Source organism: Leucoraja erinacea, unplaced genomic scaffold (genome assembly GCF_028641065.1).
Source record: "Leucoraja erinacea ecotype New England unplaced genomic scaffold, Leri_hhj_1 Leri_334S, whole genome shotgun sequence".
NCBI classification, from domain to species: Eukaryota; Metazoa; Chordata; class Chondrichthyes; order Rajiformes; family Rajidae; genus Leucoraja; species Leucoraja erinaceus.
Window position 1 is genome coordinate 87,462 of NW_026576235.1, and position 26,517 is coordinate 113,978.

The 26,517-nt window shown below is 49.6% G+C and overlaps 1 non-coding gene and 1 pseudogene across 1 annotated transcript; both read left to right on the top strand.

Annotated features, from left to right (window-relative positions):
- The first annotated feature begins 4,622 nt into the window (after positions 1-4,622).
- trnas-uga (transfer RNA serine (anticodon UGA)) lies at positions 4,623-4,704 on the top strand. The gene has a single exon. It is a non-coding gene; the product is annotated as a tRNA-Ser (tRNA).
- A 14,005-nt stretch (positions 4,705-18,709) lies between these two features.
- LOC129693535 (U2 spliceosomal RNA) lies at positions 18,710-18,814 on the top strand (annotated as a pseudogene).
- Positions 18,815-26,517: the final 7,703 nt, after the last annotated feature.

Here is a 26,517-nt window from a genome sequence, read left to right on the forward strand (position 1 = left end):
TCGTGCGCCCACCCATGCAGGTCCAGGAACAGCTTCTTCCCTGCGGCTGTTACATTACTTAACACTGCACAATGACAATAAAGTTTGAATCTGAATCTGAATGGAGGTTTACCGCAATGCTGAGTTGGGCCTTAAATTGGCTGAGGTGCCCTGCGGCGCCACCGGCGTGTGGGTCCTTGCAATGTCTCGACGGGCAAAGCCCGCCCGATTGTCCCAATTGCCTGCAGGCGTCGGGTTTTCGACACCATCCACAGCCTAGCTCACCCGTCCATCCACACCACCTCTGCCCTGGTCGCGACCAAGTTCGTCTGGCACGGGTTACAAAAGCAGGTCACAGCATGGGCCCGTGCTTGTATCCCCTGGTGCATTCCAAGGTGCAGAGGCACGTGCGCCCACCCGTGCAGGATTTCGTTGATCCAGGCGGCAGGTTCCTACAAATTTATGTCGACCTGGTGGGTCCCTTGCCGTGTACGCGTGGGGCCACTCACTTACTAACTACCGTGGACAGGTTCTTTTCAGGCAGGTGACTTTCCGAAGGCTTTCGACAAGGTCCCACATAAGAGATTTGTATACAAACTTAAAGCACACGGTATATTGGGGGTTCAGTATTAATGTGGATAGCGAACTGGCTGGCAGACAGGAAGCAAAGATTAGGAGTAAACGGGTCCTTTTCAGAATGGCAGGCAGTGACTAGTGGGGTACCGCAAGGCTCAATGCTGGGACCCCAGCTATCTACAATATATATGAATGATTTGGGTGAGGGAATTGAATGCAACATCTCCAAGTTTGCGGATGACACGAAGCTGGGGGGCAGTGTTAGCTGTGAGGAGGATGCTAGGAGGCTGCAAGGTGACTTGGATAGGCTGGGTGAGTGGGCAAATGTTTGGCAGATGCAGTATAATGTGGATAAATGTGAGGTTATCCACTTTGGTGGCAAAAACAAGCAAGTAGACTATTGTGGACGATTTGGAAAAGGGGAGATGCAACGAGACCTGGGTGTCATGGTACACCAGTCATTGAAAGTAGGCATGCAGGTGCAGCAGGCAGTGAAGAAAGCGAATGGCATGTTAGCATTCATAATAAAAGGATTTGAATATAAGCGCAGGGGAGTTCTACTGCAGGTGTACAGGGTCTTGGTGAAACCACACCTGGAGTATTGCGTACAGTTTTGGTCTCCTAATCTGAGGAAAGACATTCTTGCCATAGAGGGAGTACAGAGAAGGTTCACCAGACTGATTCCTGGGATGGCAGGACTTTCATATGAAGAAAGACTGAATAGACTCGGCTTGTACACGCTAGAATTTAGAAGATTGATGGGGGATCTTATATAAACTTACAAAATTCTTAAGGGGTTGGACAGGCTAGATGCATGAAGATTGTTCCCGATGTCGGGGGAAGTCCAGAACAAGGGGTCACAGTTTAAGGATAAGAGGGAAGTCTTTTAGGGCCGAGATGAGAAAATCATTTTTTACACAGTGGTGAATCTGTGGAATTCTCTGCCAGAGAAGTTAGTTGAGGCCAGTTCATTGGCTGCATTTAAGAGGGAGTTAGATGTGGCCCTTGTGGCTAAAGTGATCAGGGGTTGTGGAGAGAAGGCAGGTATGGGATATTGATTTGGATGATCTGCCATGATCATATTGAATGGTGGTGCAGGCTCGAAGGGCTACTGCACCTATTTTCTATGTTTCTATGTTCACGAGGTGGGCGGAGGCAATACCATTAACTGATACCTCCGCTGAGGCCTGTGCGCGGGCCATTGTCTCCCATTGGATCGCTCATTTTAGGGATCCTTTCAGATATTACTACTGATCGAGGGGCCCAGTTCATGTGGGGTGGTATGGTACATCTATACGGTACGAAGCTGCACCAGACCACCGCATATCATCCAGAGTCCAACAGTTTGGTTGATCGTTTCCACAGACACCTCAAGTCGGCGTTGAAGGCTCGGCTCACCGGCTCCAATTGTGTTGACCAGTTGCATTGGGTTCTACTAGGCATCAGAACCACGCCTAAGGAGGACCTCAACGCCTCCTCGGCCGAGCTGGCTTATGGCTCGGTTTTGCGGGTACCTGGGGATATTCTGTCACCCCACGAGATCAGGAGGTCCCGGCTTCGGCGGTGCTATCTGACCTTCACGAGCGGGCACGCACTTTGGTCCCTGTTCCCACTTCCTGACATTGTTCGTCTGCGGTGCATGTGTCTACTATGTTACGGGATTGTGCTTATGTTTTCCTTCGTAGGGATGCACATCGCTCGCTGTTACAACGGGTGTACGAAGGTCCATACAGGGTGCTGATGAATGGTACCTCGACGTTCCCGTTGGACATGGGTGGCAGGGAATTCGTCTCCATCAGCCGCTTTAAGCCAGCACACGTCGAAGAGGATAGCCCGGTGGCGGTGGCCATTCTGCGACGTAGTGGACGTCCGCCGGCCGTTTTCCTGCCCTTTGCACCTGTTACCCCTGGTTAATTTCCACCGGTCCCCTCTGTTACGCCCGTCCCTCATTCGCGTTTGTCGCGTCCCTCCGGTCCTGATTTGCCGGTCCCTACTGTTACGCTCGCCCCGCGACCTTGGACTATGCGTTCCGGTCGAACTGACCGGCTACCCGTGTGTTTCCGTACCACGGATTCTGGCCGGAGGGGGCATGTGGTGGGGGGGGGGGGGGGCATGTGGTGGGGGGGCATGTGGTGGGGCATGTGGTGGTGGGGGGCATGTGGTGGGGGGGGCATGTGGTGGGGGGGGGGCATGTGGTGGGGGGGGCATGTGGTGGGGGGGGGGGCATGTGGTTGGGGGGGCATGTGGTGGGGGGGCATGTGGTGGGGGGGGGGGGCATGTGGTGGGGGGGGGCATGTGGTGGGACATGTGGTGGGGGGGGGACATGTGGTTGGGGGGCATGTGGTGGTGGGGGGGCATGTGGTGGTGGGGGGGGCATGTGGTGGGGGGGGGGGCATGTGGGGGGGGGGGGGGCATGTGGTGGGGGGGCATGTGGTGGGGGGGGGCATGTGGTGGGGGGGGCATGTGGTGGGGGGGGCATGTGGTGGGGGGGGGCATGTGGTGGGGGGGGCATGTGGTGGGGGGCATGTGGGGGGGGGGGGGGGTGTGGTGGGGGGGGCATGTGGGGGGGGGGGGGGGTGGTTGGGGGGGCATGTGGTGGGGGGGGGGGGGGGGGGGTGGGGGGCATGGGGGGGACATGTGGTTGGGGGGCATGTGGTGGTGGGGGGCATGTGGTGGGGGGGGGGCATGTGTGGGGGGGGGCATGGGGGGGGGGGGGGGCATGTGGGCATGGGGGGGGGGCATGTGGTGGGGGGGGGCATGTGGTGGGGGGGGGCATGTGGTGGGGGGGCATGTGGTGGGGGGGGCATGTGGTGGGGGGGGGCATGTGGTTGGGGGGGCATGTGGCATGGGGGGGCATGTGTTGGGGGGGGGGGTGGGGGGGGGGGGCCATGTGGTGGGGGGGCATGGTGGGGGGCATGTGGTGGGGGGGGGGCATGTGGTGGGGGGGGGCATGTGGTGGGGGGGGCATGTGGTGGGGGGGGGGGGGGCATGTGGTGGGGGGGCGCATGGGGGGGTGTGGGGGGGGCATGTGTTGGGGGGGGGCATGTGGTTTGGGGGGGGGGGCATGGGGGGGGGGGGGGGGGGGTGGCATGTGGTGGGGGGGGGTGGGGTTGGGGGGGGGGGGCAGTGGCATGGGGGTGGGGGGGCATGTGGTGGGGGGCAATGTGGTGGGGGGGCATGGGGGGGGGGCATGGTGGTGGGGGGGGGCAGGGGGGGGGGGTGGGGCATGTGGTGGGGGGGGGGGGGGGGGGGGGGGGAGGGGGCATGTGGTGGGGCCTGCTGGCGCACGCAGGTATCGAACCCGGCGTTTGGAAGCCGCGGTCACGTGACTCGGGAGGGGCTTCTGTTTTTCACGAGGCAGTTGAGTGCTGACCACCGTTGCGGACAGACGTGTTGTAACAACCTGGGAGCTAAGAATGAATTGTCGTTCTTGCGACCGCCAAACCATACCCTATTAATTATCTGTGCGTCGGGAGAATTAAACGTCTGAGAGAACAAATCCAAAATAAAGCTTACATCAATGCTCACCTGAGCGACTGGTTCCTCGTGATGTGACTCGTCGTTTCTCCACTGGCTGGACATTTTGCCTTCTCAGGACTAATGGAAAGCTAATAATTTGCAATTACGCGTATGAAATAATTTAGGTAGTAATGAAGGAAGTTGCCTAGACTACTGAATAGCCATCAGGCGGATAAAATACCGTGGAATCGGTAAACCTGGCCGCGGGTCAGTTTGATACAAATGGAAGAGACATTTTGAAAGTGTGCATGAAGGAACTGTAAATACTGGTTTAAACCGAAGATAAACGCAAAAATCTGGAGTAACAGCGGGACAGGCAGCATCTCTGGAGAGAAGGAATGAGTGACGTTTCGGGTCGAGACCCTTCTTCAGATATGAAGGTGTAGGAATAGCAGAAAACAAGGAAAATTGATCAAATCGGCTGTGAGCCGACGTATACAAACAACAAAACAGACAACATTTCAAACCCAGACCAGCATGCACGCCGGTTACAATTTCTCACAGCTGTTTTTTTTTTAAATACTGGTGCAGCAAAGTGGATCAAGAGAGCTGCGATGGCCGAGTGGTTAAGGCGTTGGACTTGAAATCCAATGGGGATTCCCCACGCAGGTTCGAACCCTGCTCGCAGCGTCATTATCTTTAGCGCCTGGTGCCGAACAGGCGCGTCACAGTTTTACTTCACCTTCAGGACTCATGAAGCCTCACCCATTCGACTCCAGATTCATCAGGTCGGGGGGGGGGGGGGGTCTTTTTGGATTTTCTGGAGCTCCTTGCAAATGGCAATATTTTGTACTCGACTAAGTGGGACACGTTGGGTCCCACGTTCACACGGGAGGGCTGGTCCCCCAATGCAATTTTACACCTCTCCACCAATTCCAACATTGGTGGCCAGTGGGGGGGGGTGGGGGGGGGGGGGGGTCTTTTTGGACCCCTAATATGGGTGTTTTGGGCTGAAGGGACGTTTTCCAGAGGGCTAGAATGGACATTGAGGGCCGAATGGATTCTTGGGCTGGCAGCTCTGTCACTCAGGCCTGGTGGGCTGGCAGCTCAGTCACTCAGGCATGGTGGGCTGGCAGCTCAGTCACTCAGGCCTGGTGGGCTGGCAGCTTAGTCACTCAGGCATGGTGGGCTGGTAGCTCAGAAATTGCCAGAAATCCTTCACAAAAGGTTAGAGACTGTGTGAGAGAGACGTGGGGGCGGGTAGAGAATCATTTTTAGACATTTTCATCTATTTCTGCAGATCACGGCAATGAAGGAGGAATGTCTATCCTGGCCTGGATCTCACAAGGAGCCAATGAATGGAGGGAGAAAAATACTGGGGTCTTGCTTAATACCTGCAGGGCGAATACTTACTAATGGGCCAAATGGGACTTCTTCTGGGCTACTACAGGCCTGATGGGCTGAATGGATTCTTTAAAAAAACATCTGAGTGAAATCTCAGTGAAAGGCACTTTTTCTGGACTTTTCCTGGCCTGGCACGAGCCTTTTGGGCTGAAAAGCTCCTCCTGGGCTAATACGGGCATTTTGGGCAAAGGGACTGGTTTCTCGGCTGAAAGGGCCTTGGGTCGAAATTAGTGATTTTAGGCACGCCAAAATACATTTCATTTCCATTTCCATTTCAAGCGCAGGACTGGCCGAACAGCTCATTGCATTTTCATTGAATTTCCATTGCCCTAATTTAAGGAAGGCCATTCGTGCTATTGAGGGAGTGCAGCGTAGGTTTACAAGATTAATTCCCGGGATGGCAGGACTGTCATATGCTGACAGAATGGAGCAGCTGGGGTTGTACACTCTGGAGTTCAGACGGATGAGAGGGATTCTCATTGAAACATATAAGATTGTTAAAGATTTGGACACGCAAGAGGCAGAAAACATGTTCCTGATGTTGGGGGAGTCCAGGATCATGGGCCACAGTTTAAGAATAAGAAATAAGCTGTTTAGAACGGAGACAAGGAAACACTTTTTCTCACAGAGAGTGGTGAGTCTGTGGAGTTCTCTGCCTCAGATGGTTGTGGAGGCGGGTTCTCTGGATGCTTTCAAGAGAGAGGGGTCTTAAAAATAGCAGAGTCAAGGGATATGGGGGGGGGGGAGAGGCAGTAATTGGGTACTGATTGGGGATGATCAGCCATCATCATATTGAATGGCGTTGCTGGCTCGAAGGGCCGAATGGCCTACTCCTGTACCTATTGCCTATCGTCTATTGCCATTGCAGTTTCAAGCACAGGGCAGGTCAAACAACTAATTTCATTTTCATCAAGTGCTTACAAATTATTTATTACAAGTACATTGCAGACACACAGTTCAGTTGATTCACAGCTTAGAATGAGAGTCGTGGCCACTCCCTCGCAATCTTGCAGGGTGACTAAGTCTTGTCCAGGCATCCGGGATTTTATAGTCCCAATAGTAAGGAGCGTTAACTTCATCGCGGTGATTGACAGGTGAGAGGTTCTCAAGGTTTTTAAACACTCATAATTTTTTATATTTTTCATCTATGGAATAAATCCTCGGGCTTGCTCAACAGAGGCGAACTGTGAGTAAGATGGCCAAAAACCATATATGGCAGAGTTTTTTCTGCAATCAATATAGAGCGCAGACAGGAAGTGGTCGAGATGAGACTTTTAATTATATAGATGTTCAAAGTTAATGAGGAGGACTAGGCAGGAATCTCAAAATGATCACCTGCAGCTGAACAACTAAAATATGATTTGTGCATGAAGAAGTTACTAGAGCGGATCTGGAAGCCGGTTACAGAATGCCGGTGCTGAAGTTTAGCCATGACCCTACTACTGCTTTTCCGTCGAGTGGACTATCTTGCTCCGCTATAGGATCTTTGGGTTCCAGTCACCATGAGATGGAGAGTGTGGAGGAGAGTGACGGTGTAAGGGCAGTGCACGTCTTTCACCAGCTCATTGGAACTTTTCCCAATTCCATCATGACTGTCTAAGAACTTGACCGTCATCAGACCTGGCATCTCTCCGCCGTAAACGGAGTTCACCTCCTGGACGCTCAACTCGTAGCGGCTCCGGCTCCGCGGGTGCCGCCTGGCCCGCCGAGTTCCTCCTGCACTCTGTGTTTTCTTTGGCTCGGGAGTTGAAGGTGGACACGGAGGGACTGGGGTGGCTCAGCGGGACGGGTGGCAGTGCTGCGTTTCGGGTCGAGACCCTTCTGCAGACAATCACAAGTCCTCTCATCGACGAGAGTTCAGTTCAGTCTGAAGAAGGGTCTTCTCTCCAGAGTCGTTGCTTGTCCCGCTGAGTTACTCCAGATTTATGTCTAACTTCAATTTCAAAAGTTAAATATAAAACACAGAGTGCTGGAGGAACTCAGCGGGCTAGGCGGCATCTGTGGAGGGAATGGATTACGATTTGTTTCGGGCCAGGATTCTTCTTCAATAGGAAGGAACTGCGGGTCAAAGATACTAGAGCAGATTCTAGATTATTTGCTGCAGTTCAGGCATGATATTCTTCCCATTTAAATATGTTCCTATTTGTCAATTCTTTGTGCCCAATTATTTGGCGGCCAATCAACCGCTGTCTCTAAGGGGGTGTCGTCCAATCAACCGCCAGCTTCCCTTAAAATCCCGTCCAATCAACAAATCGGTCTCCTCCCGTCCAATCAGCCGCTGTCTCCAAGGGCAATGTGTGCAATCACATAATGCGATGGTCACTCGGCGGCCAATCAGACACAATCTCCGAGAGAATTCCACAGTCTGTGTGGAGTTCTCTGCCTCGGATGGAGACAGGTTCTCTGGATGCTTTCAAGAGAGAGCTAGATAGCAAAGATCTTTGCTAGATAGGGCTGTTAAAAATAGCGGAGTCAAGGGATATGGGGAGAAGGCAGAAACGGGGTACTGATTGGGGATGATCAGCCATGATCACATTAAATGGCGGTGCTGGCTCGAAGGGCCGAATGGCCTACTCCTGCACCTATTGTCTATTGTTCATTTGCCTTTTGATCAATCGCCGACCTGCTTGCCTCAACGAAGCAGACGAGAGCCAACAGGGAGAGAGAGAGAGAGAGAGGGGGGGGGGGGATGCAAGAAAGCAGCTATGACATACAATACACAATAAACTATATTATAAATACACAATAAACAAGTTATGTTTTATTGTGCTCGTACATGGGCATGGCCGCACATAAAGACCCCCCCCCCCTTCATTCCCAAACAGCCTCACGGACGTCAGTGTACCCCTAGTACCTAAAACCCATTTACATCACAGGGATAGAGATGATAGATTGAGAGTGAGATAGAGGAGAGAGAGGGGGGAGAGAGAACAAAGAGAGAGAGAGACAGGAGAGAGAGAGGAGGAGAGGAGAGTGAAAGGGGAGGAGTAGAGCGAGAGAGAGTGGTGAGAGGGAGATAGAGAGAAAGGAGCAGAGAGAAAGGTAATAGAGAGAGATTGGAGGGGAGAGAGACGAGCAGAGAGAGGGAGGGGGAGTACGAGAGAGAAAGGAGAGGGTGGTGAGACAGAGAGAGGGAGGAGAGGATAAAGCGAGAGGAGTAGAGAGAGAGTGTCGGAGAGGAAGAGAGAGAGACGAGGAGAGGGAGCGAGAGCGAGAGAGGGAGAGAGAGAGGGAGAGAGAGTGGTGGAGAGAGAGTGGTGGAGAGAGAGAAGGGAGTAGGAAGGGAGCAGTGAGATAGGGGAGGTGACAGAGAGAGAGCGAGGGGGAGAGAGTGGGAGGAAGAGGAGAGGAAGGGAGAGAGATATAGAGGAGGGAGGTGAAGAGAGCAATGAGAAAGCGGGGATGAAAGAGAGAGAGGCGGAGAGAGAGAGAGAGAGAGAGAGAGAGAGAGAGAGAGAGAGGAAGAGAGAGAGAGAGGGAGAGAGAGATAGAGGGAGAGAGAGGGAGAGAGGGAGAGGGAGAGAGAGGGAGAGAGAGAGAGAGAGAGGGGAGGAGAGAGAGAGAGAGGGGGAGAGAGAGGGAGGAGGAGAGTAGTGAGAGAGGGGGAAAGGAGAGAGAGCGTGGAGGAGAGGAGAGAGAGAGATGAAAGAGAGGAGAGAGAGAGAGATAGAGAGGAGGAGGGGCGGAGAGAGAGAGGAGGGAGAGGAGGCAGAGGGAGAGATGAGGAGAGAGGAGGATAGAGAGAGAGGAGGAGAGAGAGGAGAGAGAGGAAGAGAGAGTGAGAGAGAGAGAGGAGAGTGACGGAGAGAGAGGAGGAGAAGAGAGAGAGGAGGAGAGAGAGCGGAGGAGGAGAGAGGAGTGAGAGAGAGAAGGAAGAGAGATGATAGAGAGAGAGAATGAGAGAGAAAGAGAGAGAGAGAGAGAGAGAGAGAGAGAGAGAGAGAGAGAGAGGAGAGATAGAGAGAGGGAGCGCGCGAGAGAGATGGAGAGAGGAAGATAGAAGCATGTGAGAGAGAGTGTGTGAGAGAGAGAGAGAGTGAGAGGGGGGGAGAGTGTGAGAGAGAGCGTGAGGGAGAGGGAGAGAGAGAGGAGGAGAGGGGAAAGAAGCTAAGACAGACAAGACGGACGGTGAGAGGAGAGAGAGAGAGGGAGAGCGAGGGAGAAGGAGAGGAGGACAGAGAGAGAGAGGAGGGGGAAAAGGCTCTTAGAGAGAAGAGAGAAGCGGAAAGGGTGAGGAGAGAGGGTGGAGAGAGATCGGAGGAGAGAGTGGAGAGAGAGAGAGAGAGAGAGAGAGAGAGTGAGAGAGAGAGAGAGAGAGAGAGAGAGAGAGAGTGACAGTGAGGCAGAGAGAGGGGAGAGAAAGTGGAGCGAGACAGAGAGAGGAGCAGAGAGAGAAAGGAGGGGGAGAGAGAGGGAAAGCGAGAGAGAGCGGAAATAGAGAGAGTGGGGGGTAGATGGAGAGTGGAGGAGAGAGAGAGAGAGGAAAGGGAGAGGAGGGTGTGAGAGAGGAGGAGAGAGAGAGAGTAGCCTGGGTATAGGGTGAGTTGGATCAAGAGTTAAAATTGGCATGTCGCAAAGGCAATGCTACGGTGGTTATGGGAGATTTCTACATGCAGGTAGACTGTGAAAATCAGGTTGGTACTGGACCCCAAGTTTGTGGAGTGCCTTCGAGATGGATTCACGAAGGATTCTTAGAGCAGCTTGTACTGGAGCTTATCAGGAAAAGGCAATTCTGGATTTAGTGTTGTGTAATGAGAGAACCGGATTTGAAAAGGGAACAATGAAAAGGAGCCGTTAGGGGGTAGTGAACAGAATATGATCAGCAAATTGAGAGGGAGAAGGTTAAATTAGAAGTGGCAGTGTTTCAATTGAACAAAGTGGACTATGAAGGCATGAGAGAGAAGCTGGCCAAGGTCGACTGGAAAATGATCCAAACAGGAATGACGGTGGAACAGCAATGGCTGGAATTTCTGGGCATAATCTAGAAGATGCAGGATCGTTTCATTCGAAAGAGGAAGAAATATTGATATAGGATGTTGTAATCTACAATTTCAGGGGGAGAAGGGAAAATCCGAAGTGTCAGTATTACAGTTGAGCAAAGGGTACATGGAAGCAATAGGGAGGAGCTGGCCAAAGTTGACTGGATAGAGACCCCACCATGGATGGAACAGAAGATAACTAAAAAGGCAATATGGAGAGAAAAGATGAGGTACAAAGGTGAGATAGCCAAGAATATAAAGATGGATAGGAAACGCTTCCTTAGGTATATGAAGAGGAAAACATTTGTTAAGACAAATGTTGGTCCCTTGCAGACAGAAACAGGGGCACTTATTATGGGGAATAACAAAATGGCAGACGAGTACTTTGGATCTGCCACTAAGGATGACACAAACAATCTCCCAGATGTACTGGAGGACAGAGGATCTAAGGTCGTGGAGGAACTGAAATAAATTTTCATTAGGCGAAAAATAGTATTGGGTAGGGTAATGGGACTGAAGGATGGGTGGCAGTGTGAGCTGTGAAGAGGATGTTTGGAGGTTGCAGGGTGACCTGGACAGGTTGAGTGAGTGGGCGTGACAGATGCAGTATAATATAGATAAATGTGAGGTTATCCACTTTGGGGGAAAAAACAAGGGGGCAGATTATTATCTCAATGGGGTTAGGTTAGGTAAGGGGGAGGTGCAGCGAGACCTAGGCGTCCTTGTACTGAAAGTTTGCTTGCAGGTACAGCAGGCAGTGAAGAAAGCTAATGAAATGTTGGCCTTCATAACAAGAGGATTTCAGTATAGGAGTAAAGAGGTTCTTCTGCAGTTGTATATGGCTCTTGTGAGACCACATCTAGAGTATTGTGTACAGTTTTGGTCTCCTAATTTGAGGAAGGACATGCTTATGATTTAAGCAGTGCAGCGTAGGTTCATGAGATTGATCCCTGGGATGGCGGGACTGTCATATGAGGAAAGATTGAAAAGACTAGGCTTGTATTCACTGGGGTTTAGAAGGATGCGGGGGATCTTATAGAAACATATATAATTATAAAAGGACTGGACAAGCTAGATGCAGGAAAAATGTTCCCAATGTTGGGCGAGTCCAGAACCAGGGACCACAGTCTTAGAATAAAGGGGAGATCATTTATGAATGAGGTGAGAAAAAAACGTTTTCACCCAGAGAGTTGTGAATTTATGGAATTCCCTGCCACAGAGGGCAGTGGAGACCAAGCCACTGGATGGATTTAAGAAATAGTTGGATAGAGCTTTTGGGGCTAGTGCAGTCAAGGGATGTGGGAAGAGGGCAGGCACGGGTTGTTGATAGGGGACGATCAGCCATGATCACAATGAATAACGGTGCTGGCTCGAAGGGCCGAATGGCCTCCTCCTGCACCTATTTTCTATGTTTCTAATATTATGATGATATAATTAGGAAAATGGACAACAGCCAGTGAATGTAGTGTACCGGGAGTTTCAGAAAGCCTTTGATAAGACCCCACATAGTGGATTAGTGGGCAAAATTAGAGCACTTGATATTGGGGTAAGGTACTGACATGGATAGAAAATTGGTTGGGAGACAGGTAACAAAGAGTATGGATTAACGGGTCCGTTTCAGAATGGTAGGCAGTGGGGTACCAGTGGGGTGCCGCAAGGCTCGGTGCTGGGACCGCAGCTATTTACAATATTCAGTGATGATTTAGATGAAGGGATTAAGAGTAGCATTACAAATTTGTAAATTACACAAAGATGGTAGCATTGTGTACTGTGAGGAGGATGTTATGTGGATACAGGATGACTTGGACAGGTTGGGTGACTGGGCAGAAGCATGGCAGATGCAGTTTAATGTAGATAAAGGTGAGGTGATCCACTTTGGTGGCAAGAACAGGAAGGCAGATTATCATCTGAATGGTGTCATTTTGGGAAAGGGGGAAGTACAACGTGATCTGGATGTCCTTGTTCATCAGTCACTGAAAGCAAGCATGCAGAAGAGCAGGCAGTGAAGAAAGCAAATGGCATGTTGGCCTTCATAACAAGAGGAGTTGAGTATAGGAACAAAGAGGTCCTTCTACAGTTGCACAGGGCCCTAGTGACACCACACCTGCAGTATTGTGTGCAGTTTTGATCTCCAATTTTGAGGAAAGACATTCTTGCGATTGAGTGAGTCCAACGTAGGTTCACGAGGTTAATTCCCGGGATGGTGGGACTGACCTGTGTTCAAGGAAAGGATCGACAGGGCTTGTATGCACTGGAATTTAGAAGGATGAGAGGGTATATTATGGAAACATAAGATGATTAAGGGATTAGACACGCTAGAGGCAGGAAACAAGTTCCCGATGTTGGTGGAGCCCAGAACCAGGGGCCACAGTTAAAGAATAAGGAGTAAGCCATTTAGTAAGGAGACGAGGAAAGACTTTTTCACCCTTAGAGTTGCGGGGTCCTCACAGTGGAATTCTCTGCCTCAGTAGGCAGTGAAGGCCAATTCTCTGGATGTTTTCGAGAGAGAGTTTGATAGACCTCTTAAAGATAGTGATGTCAAGGGATATGGGGAGAAGCAGGAATGAGGTACTGATTGTGGATGATCTGCCATGATCACAGTCAATGGCGGTGTTGGCTCGAAGGGCCAAATGACCTACTCCTGCACCTATTGCATATTGTCTTTTGTCTGGTGATTTACTTTGAGTGTCGCTTGCCTCAACTTCGTGGTGGTTTTACTAAATTGCCAACAGAACTTCACGATAGTCCTGAAATCAAAGCGATCAAATAGATCTCAATCAATAATATATTATTAGTTTCAGTTTGTGTGAGGAACTGGATATTTTGCATTATATATCGGCTGCCATTTTAAACATACCCTCACCATATTGCAGCCTTTTAAAATCGCAATTACACATCATCTCAATTGGCACGTCACCAGAAAACTCGAAACATTATAAGAAGTATGAGGAAGTAATTCTGCAAGAGACAGAACAAAGTATATGACGTCGGTGTTGAAAGTCGATGAATTAATGTGCAATAGGTGAAGAGAGTATTTTGATCAAATTCGTTAAGACTGATTTGTGATCAAAGGAATGAAGGTTTACTTTTATCTGGAGACATCGCTGCAAATAAAGTTTTCGGCCCAACGTTCCCACGAACTTCATCAATAAGTTGTTCACATTAGTTAAATTGTATGCAACTTTCATATCGACTCCATTCACGCTAGGTCAGGGCTCTCGCTTAACGTTTTTCCCCTGTTGCCAGCCGGGCAACCTTCGCAGCTTTTTAGGTTGCCAAATGATATTTTAGGTGGTAATTTAAGATGGCTTGCATGACGCGTGCTCGGACGAAGTATGTAGTTACCAGTCGGAATTATGCATTCACATATTATTTCTGCTTCAAATAAAGTCAGAAACTAACATATTCACCAATCAAGACATGATATATACAATGACATGCAGCAAAATTATAATACGGTATCTCAACACTTTTTACACATTGCAATTAATGCAATTTTTATTATTTCTTTCCACTTCCAAACAAAAATGTGGTTGGATTATTCAGCGTATGACCAACCTGTGTCAATACATCCTGGACCTTGATAACATATATGCTTAACCATGCACACTACCAGCATGTTTTCTGTGAAGGACCGAACATTATCATGACATGGCCATAGCATGGGTCGTTATTGCTATTGGTACAGAAACACTCTCGCTTCCCACATAATTTATCCACAACAAAATATACAGGTTGCAAGGAATTTTCTAAAGGCATTTTATGATAATAGCTGAGAAAACTGACTATACCCATCTGACAGGTTAAACATTACACTAACTAACAAGAGATGGCCAAAGGACATAAATGCAGCAAATGTTTGGTAATATATTTAAAGGTGTCTAGACGCCACATTACCAAACATTCAGATTAGATGTATGTGGCAATGAAGATACCCAGTTTGTAAGCACCATTTAAAAAAATTGTTGATAAACGCTTTTTCCATCATTCCCACGTCAGAATTAACGTTAAAATTTCAACTGAAATATCTCCTGACCAAATTTGTGATGTATATGACTGACTGTAGAAGTAAAACCTGGATAAATCCAACGTATAGTTGTGAATGTTGCTCATTAAATAACTACAGTACTGATACTCCATATTAACAGCATTGATTTGCCATTAAAATGAATTCTGTAATAACGTGTCAGTGACAATCGAACACTGCGGTTTTAATGTTTCACGTGTTCAAAATTTAATTAATCCATCTTTATGGATTAAAACAAATAATAACATTGGGAATTAAAACATATTTGATTGCATTCCGTTATCAAACATAGTCAATGTTAGCACTGAAGACATTTCCAGCACAATAGGGTCGGGAGGGGGGGGATCTATGAATCGGTGTGGATTGGATGGATTGAGGCAGGGGAATTAGTGAGTGTTGGTTGGAGTAGGTAAAATTATGAGGGGGGAGCACGGGGGATGTCAGTGCGGTTGAATGGGGGGGGGGGGGGGGGGGGGGGGTCGGGATCTGTGCAGGATGGATGGGAGAAGCAGTGCAGGATGAAGGGGTGAGCAGTGGCAGGGTGGGATGGGAAGGGGGGTCAGTACAGAATGAATTGGGGGGCCAGCGTAGGATTGATGGGGAGTGGCAGGAGAATCAATGCGAGGTGGCTAGGGAGATCAGTACAGGATGAATAGATGGGGGGGGGGGGGGGAGTGGGGAGCACAGGGGATGTCAGTGAGGACTGAATAGAGACAGGAATGGAGATCAGTGCGGGATGGAGAGGAGGGGTCTCAGGATAAGGGGAGTGGAGGGGGGCGTATGAGAGAGAGAGAGAGTGGAAGGGGCAGAGGAGGTGGGAAGGAAGGCCAACGCTCCTCGGACAACACCTGTCAGGCACAGAAATCGCAACCAAAATATGGAGGGGACGCGGACAGAATAGCTTGGTGGCCGCGCGCGCATGCGCACACTCACACACGCTCGAGGCTTCGGTGAACGGTAATTTCAGCTCAACCCAGTGCTAAATGCAGCTGAACTCTGCCTGTCTCGCCTGCAGCCCTGTCTCAATCCACACAGGGCTGTTGGTCAACCTTGCTGGACAGGCAGAGTGAGCTGGGTTTAACGCTGCTTCTCTGCGCTGGCTGGGGGCGCCGCGCCCGTCTGACTCCCGACGCCTCTGGCCATCCCCGGGCGTGTGGAGACACTCGGGTGGGGACGGGGATGGTCCAGTGGCGGCTCGGCAGCGACTGCAGCGCCGGAGACCGGGATCGGTCCTGGCTGCGGTGCAGGTCGGTCGAGAGTGTTTTGGCTCGTCTCCCTCCTCCAATCACCCCCTCCCCACACCCTACTTCCGCTCTGACCGACACCTCCCTCCTCCAAGGGTCTGTTTTGAAAGCGCCGTTGGCGGAGTGGCAGCAGCTGCCGCTAACAGGCCGGGCGGGGCGGGGCGGGTTGCGGGAGAAGGAGGAGATGGAGCCGTCGCCGCCGCCGCCGCTGCTGCTGCTGCCCGTCTTTAGGTCCGACCCTCCGTCACGCCACACTTAGCATCTTTCCCACAACCGTCGCCGACACAAAACGTCACGTTCCTATTCTCCAGAGATGCTGCCGGACCCGCGGAGTTACTCCAGTTTTTTGGGTCTATCTTCGGTATAAACCAAGTTGCCAAGCCGGGCAAAATGACTCGCCGTTTAGGTTGCCCGGCGGCAGTTTGAGTGGTCATTGGCACCCGGGCAACCGTTAATTTCGAGCCCTGCGCTAGGTGCAAGTTGCAAAAGCCAATTAAACTGCAAATCCGCAAATCATTGGGAGTTGGGAATAAACTGGAGCACCGGGAGGGCACGCAGACTCCACACATAAAATAGAAAATAGGCCATAGACATTAGGCGCAGGATATAAGCCATTCTGCCCTAGAGGCAGCACCACCATTCACTGTGATCATGGCTGATCATCCACAATCAGTAGCCCGTTCCTGCTTTCTGCCCATATCAGTTTACCCCTCTATCTTTAAGAAATCTATCTAACTCTCTCTAGAAAGCCTCCAGAGAATTGGCCTCCACTGCCCTCTGAGGCAGACACATCCACAGATTCACAACTCTTTCTGCATAAACCTCTTTCATCTTCTCCGTTCTAAATTGCCTAACCGTTGTTCTTAAACTGTGGCCCCTGGTTCTGGTCTCTCCCATTGTCGGGATCCGGATGCGATGGCATGATCGAAGCCGGGTCTCCGACGCAGTGCCTCATCAGATCTACCAGCTGCACCACTGTGCCGCCTAATCGTGGAATTTCAATTCCGGTCTGAGCAGGGGCACCCTAACACACAATGTTATTAATTTAGTTTAGATTAGTTTAGTTTAGTTCAGTTTAGTTTAGTTTATTGTCACGTGTACACGTGTATTCAGGTGCCCTATATTTTGTTCTCTCACTGTGTGAGGAGAAATCAAACTGCGGCAATCTCCTGTACAGACAAAACACTGATTACCCCAGGATAAGAAAACACAGTTCTGTATTAATTAGCCTTAGAAAAAATCACTGTCTATTAATAATCTTATAATAATAGATTTATACTATTAACCCACATGTCATGTTAATAGGCAACTAGAACATTTAAAAGATATTCCTTCTATGCACACAGATTTACTATTCATAACCGTGACCAATGCATTGCATCCAATCAGTTCTGCTTTTACTGTGAAGGAATAGCGAATAATGCCTAACATTCAACAGGGCTTTTATTGTGAAGGATTTCACCGCTCCAACTTGTCGGCCTGTGGATTCGGTGCCTCCTCGACCAAAGATCTTATAGCAAAGCAAGATGGGTTACTCTCACGCAAACGTGTAGTACGCTCATGGGCGGAATAATGGGTGATTTTAGATCTCCGCTATAAGATTTTTTCTCCTCGACCTCTCAGATTATCCGCCGTTACTTTTGTTGCTGGCCTCACCGGACCTCAGCTTTTGCTGCCTCCCCCGGACCTCACCGTTACTTTCAAACACCGCCGGCCACTCCGGCCCTCCGATGCTGCCGCTGGCTCGCCGCCAAGTCGACTCCCGCTGACTTGCCTACCCGCTGGCTACACAGCCCTCCCGGCTGCTACTGGACCCGCTGTTCGGCTCGTTGCTGGCTCCCGTGGACACCCTGCGGAAGGTAGGTCGCTGCTCGTTTTACTTCGGAGTCACGTGAGTGACTTCGTGAAGAACCCCGCTTCCACGCATGCGTGCCATATCGCTACACGCATTCGAACTCGTCATCGCTGGAGGAAGGACGTTCCTCCCAATCGGCAGGGGAACCTGCAACAGGTAAGGGAACTTTGTTTTTCCTTACTTACCCTTGTTTATCAAGAAGGCTGATGAAGCTGGCTGGGGAGAGTCTGCAGATCTGCAGGCAGCCAGCAGCGGCCGGGGCCCGTTAATTTATTTTTAAATAGAAACGGAACCGACTTTAGCTCCAGGACAACGGTCACTGGAGCAAAGAGTTTTCCCGACAATTCGGAAACAGCCCCACTAGTCATTTAATGGAGGGGCTGGAAGGTGCGGAACTGGCGCGTTATCGGGGGTTCCGCAGGTCTAAAAATAGCGGCGAGCGGTCAGTGCCCGAGATCACTGACTACGCGTTGGACCCGCTGGACCGCGCTGGAGCACCGCAAAGGCAGGGGGGGGGGGATACAGACAGCAGGAACAGGCTGAACTCCCGTAATCAGAATAACTGTGTCAGACTTACAACTGTGCCTGCCCGACTTTTGCTCCTGTTTTTTCCTCCCGAATTTTGCTCCCAACTTCGCTCCGCGCCGACCACGGCTGGTCGGGAGAGGAAGGCACAGAGTCGTTGAATTCGAGGAGAAAATTGAAAGTCGGGAACAGCAGGTAAGAGACTCTGCGTTCCTTCCACTTACCCTTTAGGTGCAGACATGGACCGGGTCCAGTGCAGACATGGACCGGGTCCATGTCAGCTGCAGGAAGCCGGCGGGAGAACCGCGCAGTGCAGGCAGCCGGCAGGAGAGCAGCAACGGCAGCCGGCAGCGGCAGGAGCAGCAGCAGCGTCAGGGGCAGCGGCAGGAGTAGCGGCAGCGGCAGGAGCAGCGGCAGCGGCACATCGTTTCCCAGAGAGGGAAAACACCTGTGCCCGACTTCGCTCCCGCACCAGGAGAAAAATTCATTTTCTCGACCATTATGCCAGTCTCGCTTTGGAAGCGAGTCTGGCTTCAAGCAGCGCTGCCGGCCAGCGCCGAGGCCAAGGACATAGCAGTGGACTTGACTGGCTGCAATCGACCGTGAGGGATCAGTACTGTGAGTACCGGGGTCGGTCCCAGCGGGTTCTTTAGTTACAGAGATCGCTTCCTGGCCTTTTGGCTAAGATCAAGTATAGTATCTGTTTATTATCAGTTTTAATATCTAATACGTCCCTTATCTAAGGACCATATAAACAGGAATGCCCAGAACTGAGGGCATTGGATTGGGGTGGACCGGCTGCAACGACCGCGAGGGACCAGTACCGTCAGTACGGGGGTCGGTCCCAGCGGTCTGAGATAAAGGAGCAGCCAGGAGCGCTGAGAGCATTGGAGCCGGGTCAAAGAAAATGGGCTAGATGGAATCAGCTGTGCCAGATGTCCTCCACACCGGCCATATCCACTCCACGGAAGGAAGGACAAAGCTGGAGAAGGAGGACCGTGGAACAGCGGGCAGCCAGCAGCAGCCAGCGGCACTTGGATCAACCGTAGTGGGATCAGCTGTGCCCGATGTCGGCCCCGCACCGGCCAGATCCATGCGGCCGAGCGGTAAGGCTAGACACAAATCAAACAAAGTAGTGGACTCAGAAGGGTCCGACTTTGCATAAAACCGCCGGCAACCAGCGCCCGAGAGGGCTGGAGCGGGAAGAAGCGGTGTATGGAGCCTTGCTCCAACGTGATAAACCCACAGCAGTACCTCTTAGAGGGCTGCACAATGCTTCTACCCCATCAGAGGGGAGCACTGTGGGTCAGTTCTGGGTTGACTTGCAAGAGGGGTCCGCAGAACAAAAGACAAGTGGGCAGCAGTTAAGCCCTACATGGGTACCCCGTGCGGGACCCTAGAGATCTCTAACTCTATAAAAAAGAGTAGGCAGGACCCTGATGGGCCAGAGCCTGGTAATACAGCGTCCCATGATCCTAACACAGCAGGGACTCTGCTGGACATGGTGGCTGATTACTTTAGCCAAGTCAAACATGGGTAGACTTGGATCCAGGATGGCAATAGTATTACTATATGTCTGGCCACAAACGCCAACAAGAAAAATTTACAAACACTGGCCAGACATCTGCCACCTGGCAACGGTGAGGCATTACAGGTGCCCAGTGTAAACCAATGCATTTGGCAGCATATGGACGAACATCAGGAACCAGGACCTCAAGATCCAGAGAACCTTAAAGGGATTGACGGAAGGCATCATAGCATACACCCGCACCCTGGACTAAACGTAGGTAACCAAAGACCATCAAGACGCACTAGCTCTGTTTAATAATATGCAATATGACCTGAACTACACGTGGAAGGCGGCCATTCGGCCAGCACTAGGACCCCAAAAACGCTACCATTTGCAAACAAAGAACCGTGTGTGGACTAAGCCAAGACACTGGGGCTCATCAAGGCCAGCGCAAGGGCCTATTTTGGAGCATGATACCAGCCACAGGCAAGGCCATAAAAAATGTGGCTCATACCAGTGGCAGTGTCAGAAATCAATATAACCCGCAGGATCCGTTTAAGGGTATGGCCAGGGCGGCCACCCTGGAAGATGCGGAAGCCTCAACCTCCCACACAACCCCGAACAAGAAATATCAAACCAGAACCTTATTTTCAAAAAACCAAGGAAATAACACAACCACCGGTACCATGGAGGTAGGTGGGTGGCGTTTCTTCTGTTAAAATAGGGACCTACGATGGTAGGGGAGGTTGCAACACTACAGTTATGTATGGTATATAATCACTACAGATTCATATAATCTCAGCAGTATTCAGGGTTATCTGATAGGTTTTACTCATCCCAATAACCACAGTACAACATACACCAGAAGGGCATTTTGTCCTTACATAAACCAAACAATCTAAAACCCACATGGTGCTACAAAAATTGTACACATAAGGTGGGATTAAGCATACTTTTCATGGAACATTAGAATTGTATCAAACATATTTATTAAAAATAAAATAGAGTAGGGTTGCAGGATTATCATTGATTTTAACCCTAAACACATTTGTTCTAGATATTCATTTTAAGATGGATGCTCTTATTATTGATAAAGACTTGGTGTCAGTTGCGGGTTTCTATATGGCAGGCAATATGGAGCTTACAAAAGGGGCAATCATTAGCCCAATATTATGTACTAAAATTCTAAAACCAGCTTGGCATTGTTATGTAAATAGCCATAGGGTGATGTTTCCCCCATTCGGACCCATCAATGGGGTACTAGGGGAAATTCAACTACACTCGGCGTCTGGAATTTTCAGAGTACCCGACTGACCTTCTAAATCATGGTATTCAGTCATACAGGGGATGGTGTTAGAACCATGTTCCCTAATGAACCTAGCCAAAAATTATTGATTTATCCAGTGACTGGAGGCAGTCATCCATGCCATAAGACTATGGATTTATTGATTTGTAGAGTTTTAAAGACCCACTACACGGCATTGGGCGGTCAGACAGGACGATGAATCTCATCTCATCTGCACTAAGACTGTCAACACGGAAGCAGTACCTTGGACACATCAAGAAGTGGGGCATATTCTGCTTGGACAACAACCTCGACCAAAAGGCCAAGAACATTCTGGCTGTATTGGAATTTTAACAAGCCTCCATTATGATAATCGATGGAGCTACAGTGCCATCAATAGTGCCACAAGTGCACTCTCCAATTACCTATCACAAGGAACGGAGCGGCACGCGGTGGGAACGCACCCCTGGTAAGAAAACCAGGTACTCCGAAATCTGGGACGTGGGTGTCGTTTCTCAACATGCTGAGGAGCTTGTAGCTCATACAGCGTTGTCACCTCAGTAACAGACCAGGAAGATGGTTATGCTCATGGTGTTATTTACTGCACAACAAGTCCAGCCATTAAGCAAACTGCGCCTGGACTCCCTGATCATCTCACCGAGAAACTGGTGTTGTCATACAGGATTTAATAAAAGAAAACTGATCGGATTCCTCCGGTCTAGGGTTTGATTTTATGGTACACCCATATGGCAAACGACTGTGTATAACAAGACACATCTAACAATACATAGAATATACTCAGAACATTCGAGGTCAGAGTATGGAGTTGTTTATCTCTTACAAGAAACTGCATGATAGGGTCACGACTCAAACTATATCAAGGTGGCTCAAATAGGTCCTAAAAATGGCAGGAATAGACACTAATGTTTTAACTCTCATTCCACCAGGACTACAGCAACATCCGCAGCAATATTGTACAGGTACCCACAGACCAAATCCTCAGAATGGCAGGAGGGTCATTTCAAAAAGGGTTTTCCACAGGTTTTATAATAAACCAGTTATTTTTTGGAGCCATCATTGTATTAAGAAAACATTTTATGTTCAACAAAATAATTTGCCCGAAAGGTTACAGGGTTATGATTCTCAAATTTTAAAAAATGTTATATTTTTTCGTTATACCACATAACTCTTTGTATAATTGTGTTTTAAAATTACTAATGATGCTCTCTCCCAATACCCAAGGCAGTTGTGAAGCATGGACTCGTTCCACGGCATGAGGTCACAGAGCTTTGAAATCTTCACGAAGTCACTCACGTGACTCCGAAGTAAAATAGTAAGATTAAACGAGAACTTACCAGTTTGAAGTTTGATCTGTATTTTATGAGGAGTTACGATGAGGGATTTCGTGCCCTCCGCTCCCACCCTCTTATGATCATATCAAAAACTGGTATCTCTTTGATAATCTTACTATGTTAGATCATTATAGGTTCCTGTGACCTCACACCGCTGCTTTGAAGAATGACACGCATGCGTGGAAGCGGGGTTCTTCACGAAATCCCTCATCGTAACTCCTCATAAAATACAGATCAAACTTCAAACTGGTAAGTTCTCGTTTAATCTTACTATTTCTGCTGCTGGTCCCCGCTGCTCCAAGCGTCGGGACTGTGCCCCGCCGCCGTCAGTCCGGGATGAATGGGTGGGGATCAGTGCAGGATGAATGGAGAAGTGCAGGATGGATGGGAAAGGGGGTAAGTACAGGATGAATTGGGGGGGGGGGGGGGGGGGGGGGGGGGGGGGGGGGGTAGGATGGTAAGTGGCAGGAGAATCAACACGAGATGGGTCGCTTCTCTCTCGCGGCCTGGGTCCGCTTCTCTTGCGCGGCCGGGCCCTATTTTCTGCTCCGGTCGGACTGACTCTGCTGCCGACCGGGCTGAAGTGCTTGAGTGCTGTGTCCCGCTTCTCTCGCTCGGGGCCGGGCTTCCTCTCACGTCCGGGATTTCCCCGCTCTCGGCCGTCACTTGCTATTGGGCTTTCTCGGCTTCTCTCGCGGGCCTGTCCGCTTTTCTGCTCCCGACCGGGCTTTCTCTGCTTTCTCCCCCCCCCCCCCCCCATCGGATTGACTGTTCTCGGTCGGGCTGAAGACTCAGCTTCTGTCGGTGGCTTCTCTGGACCTGTCCGTGGCCTTTACGCTATTAGGCCCCCACCCCGCGTCTGTGGCTGCTGCTTGGGCCTGTGTGTGGGCTGCACAGCCCTGGAAAACGTTCCAAGTAAGCTGACACCGTCGCTCCTAGCTTCCAGCCTCCGGTTCGTACGAGAAACGGAGTCGTTCCTCGACAAGTCCTACAGTAGGATTGTTACACATAAGGTACTGGAAGAGAGAAGGTGGGAGACAGTGAGAAAGGGAGGGAAGCATGGAATGCCAACGTCCCCGGGTGGTGTACCTCTTGTAAACAGGTTCATCCGCTTAGAAGCTGTTGGGACAGAAGACGTGAGCGGCGGACTGGCATGCGATGCGAATAGGGCTGTTGAGCCAAAACCAAAAAGGCCTAAGGCAGGCAATGCCATTGTAGTGGGAGACTCCATTGTGAGAGGTACGGACAGGGGTTTCTGCGGCAACAGGCGGGATGCGAGGATGGTGTGCTGCCTTCCCGGTGCCAGGATCCGGGATGTCACGGACAGAGTACAGAAAATCCTCAAGGGCGAAGGTGAACATCCGGAAGTGGTAATGCATGTCGGCACAAACGATGTCGGAAAGAAGGGGATGAATATTCTGCAGTGTGACTTTAGAGAGCTTGGAAAAATGTTGAAAAGCCGGACCTCCAGGGTTGTTATCTCTGGTTTGCTTCCAGTTCCCCGTGCTGGCGAGAGCAGGAACAGGGAGATACGGGACCTGAATGTGTGGCTGAGGAACTGGTGCACGGGGCAGGGATTAGATTCTTAGATCTCTGGGATCTGTTTTGGGGTAAGGGGGAACTGTACAAAAGGGACGGATTGCATCTTAACAGGTGTGGGACCAGCATTCTGGCAGGCAGGTTTGCCACTGCTACACGGGTGGCTTTAAACTGAATAAGGGGGGTGGGGTGTCGAATGGGATAGTGGAGGATGGAGTTAAAGGAAAAGGGTTTCTTAAATGTGTGAGCGTAGAGACCGCGGGGTGTAAAATGAGGGTGGAAGCAATAGGTAGCAAGGTGAAAAGTAAAAGTGGCAGGCAGCCAAAACCCGGGCAAAAATCAAAAAGGGCCACTTTTCAACATAATTGTATAAGGGGTAAGAGTGTTGTAAAAACAAGCCTGAAGGCTTTGTGTCTCAATGCAAGGAGCATTCGTAATAAGGTGGATGAGTTGAATGTGCAGATAGCTATTAATTACTATGATATAGTTGGGATCACGGAGACATGGCTCCAGGGTGACCAAGGCTGGGAGCTGAACATCCAGAGATATTCAAGATTCAGGAGGGATAGAGAGAAAGGAAAAGGAGGTGGGGTAGCGTTACTGATTAGAGAGGAGATTAATTCAATGGAAAGGAAGGACATTAGTTTGGAGGATGTGGAATCGGTATGGGTATAGCTGCGAAACACTAAGGGGCAGAAAACGCTGGTGGGTGTTGTGTACAGGCCACCTAACAGTAGTAGTGAAGTTGGAGATGGTATCAAACAGGAAATTAGAAATGCGTGCGACAAAGGCAAAAACAGTTATAATGGGTAACTTCAATCTACAGATAGATGTACAGGGTCTTAGGGAGACCATAGTTGTACAGGGTAAATCACCAGTTACCGAGGTGTGTATCATGGGAACCAGATCCTGGGACAGAAGGTACAGATGCATTCTCACTGCACTGGGGGAATTGGTTCATTTATACATTTCCTCCTTTCTGCCTCATCGATCGGGTACTAAGGAAAATTCAACAGGATTTGGCATCTGGGATTCTCATAGTACCTGATTGGCCTACCCAACCATGGTTCTCGGTGATACAGGACATGGTGCTGGAACTATGTATAACTTTAGGACATAGTCCTAAGTTGCTGGTGCATCCAGTAACTCAGGATAGCCATCGATGCCATAAAAAATTTGATTTATTGGGTTGTAGACTCTAAAAGACCCGCTACAGGACATGGGGCTATCAAAAAGAACTGTGGACATGATCGCAGCAGCACAAAGAAGGTCTACACATAAACAGTATTTAGGTCATATTAGAAAATTGACTAATTACTGCCATAATAACCATCTGGACCACAGAAATAAGGATGTTCTGGCGGTGCTAGAGTTTCTTACCAGCCTGCACTATGAAGGACTTAGTTACAGCACTGTGAATAGTGCCAGAAGTGCATTGTCAAGTTATTGGTGGCAAGGAACAGAAAGACAGTCTGTGGGATCACATCCTCTGGTTGTTAAACTTTTAAGAGACATCTTTAACACCAAGCTACCCAAAACAAGATACAACCAAATCTGGGATGTAAGTGTGGTCCTGACCATGCTAAGGAATTGGTCGCCGGCTACAGCATTAACTCTGGACAAACTAACTAGGAAAATGGTAATGCTGATGGCGCTGGTCACAGCACAAAGGGTACAGTCATTGCAAAAATTAAGACTGGATGGCTTGACTATGGCGGCAGGAAGTTTGGTTTTTGTGATCCAGGACCTTATTAAGCAAAATAGACCAGGATCAGCGGGGCAGGTCATAGAATTTATGGCCTACCCGGAGGACGAACGCATCTGTATAGTGAAGCACATTTTGTTATACATTGAAAGTACAAAGGCTATCAGAGGCACTTTTAATCAGCCATAAGAAACCGTACCGTAGAGTGTCAACTCAGACCATTTCGCGGTGGCTGAAATATGGGTTAAGAAAGGCGGGAGTGGACACTAACATATTTAAATCCCACTCCACCAGGGCTGCAGCTACATCCGCAGCAAAACGCCTTGATGTATCCATGGACCAAATCCTCAGGATTGCCGGATTGTCGTCCGAGAAAACGTTTCTGAAATTTTATAACAAACCAGTTTGGAGTATAGGAACGTTTTCGGGGAAAATATTAAGTTCTGTATGATAATTTATCCCTGAAGAATACAAGGGTTATGATTTGAATTAATAAAATATTATTTATCATTTACGTTAAATAATTGGTATGAATGTTTTTTGAATATCATTAACAATTTCTCCCAAACTAGAAAAAGGCAGTTGTGAAGCATGGACTCGTTCCACGGCATGAGGTCACAGAGCTTTGAAATCTTCACGTAGTCACGTGACTCCGAAGTAAAATAGTAAGATTAAACGAGAACTTACCAGTTTGAAGTTTGATCTTTATTTTATGTGGAGGAATGTTGAGGGAATACGTGCCCTCCGCTCCCACCCTCGTATGGTCACATCTTAAACTGGTATATCTTTAATAATCTTACTATCTTAGGTCATTATAGTGTATCTGTGACCTCACACCGTTGCTTTGAAGGATGACATGCATGCGTCGTAGGCGGGGTTCTTCACGTATTCCCTCAACGTTCCTTCTCATAAAATAAAGATCAAACTTCAAACTGGTAAGTTCTCATTTAATCTTACTATTCTAGCAGTTTCCCCACTACCGATGTTAGACTAACTGGTCAGTAATGCCCCGTTTTCTCTGTCCCACCCTTTTTAAAAAGTGGGGTTATATTAGCTACCCTCCAATCCTCATGAACTA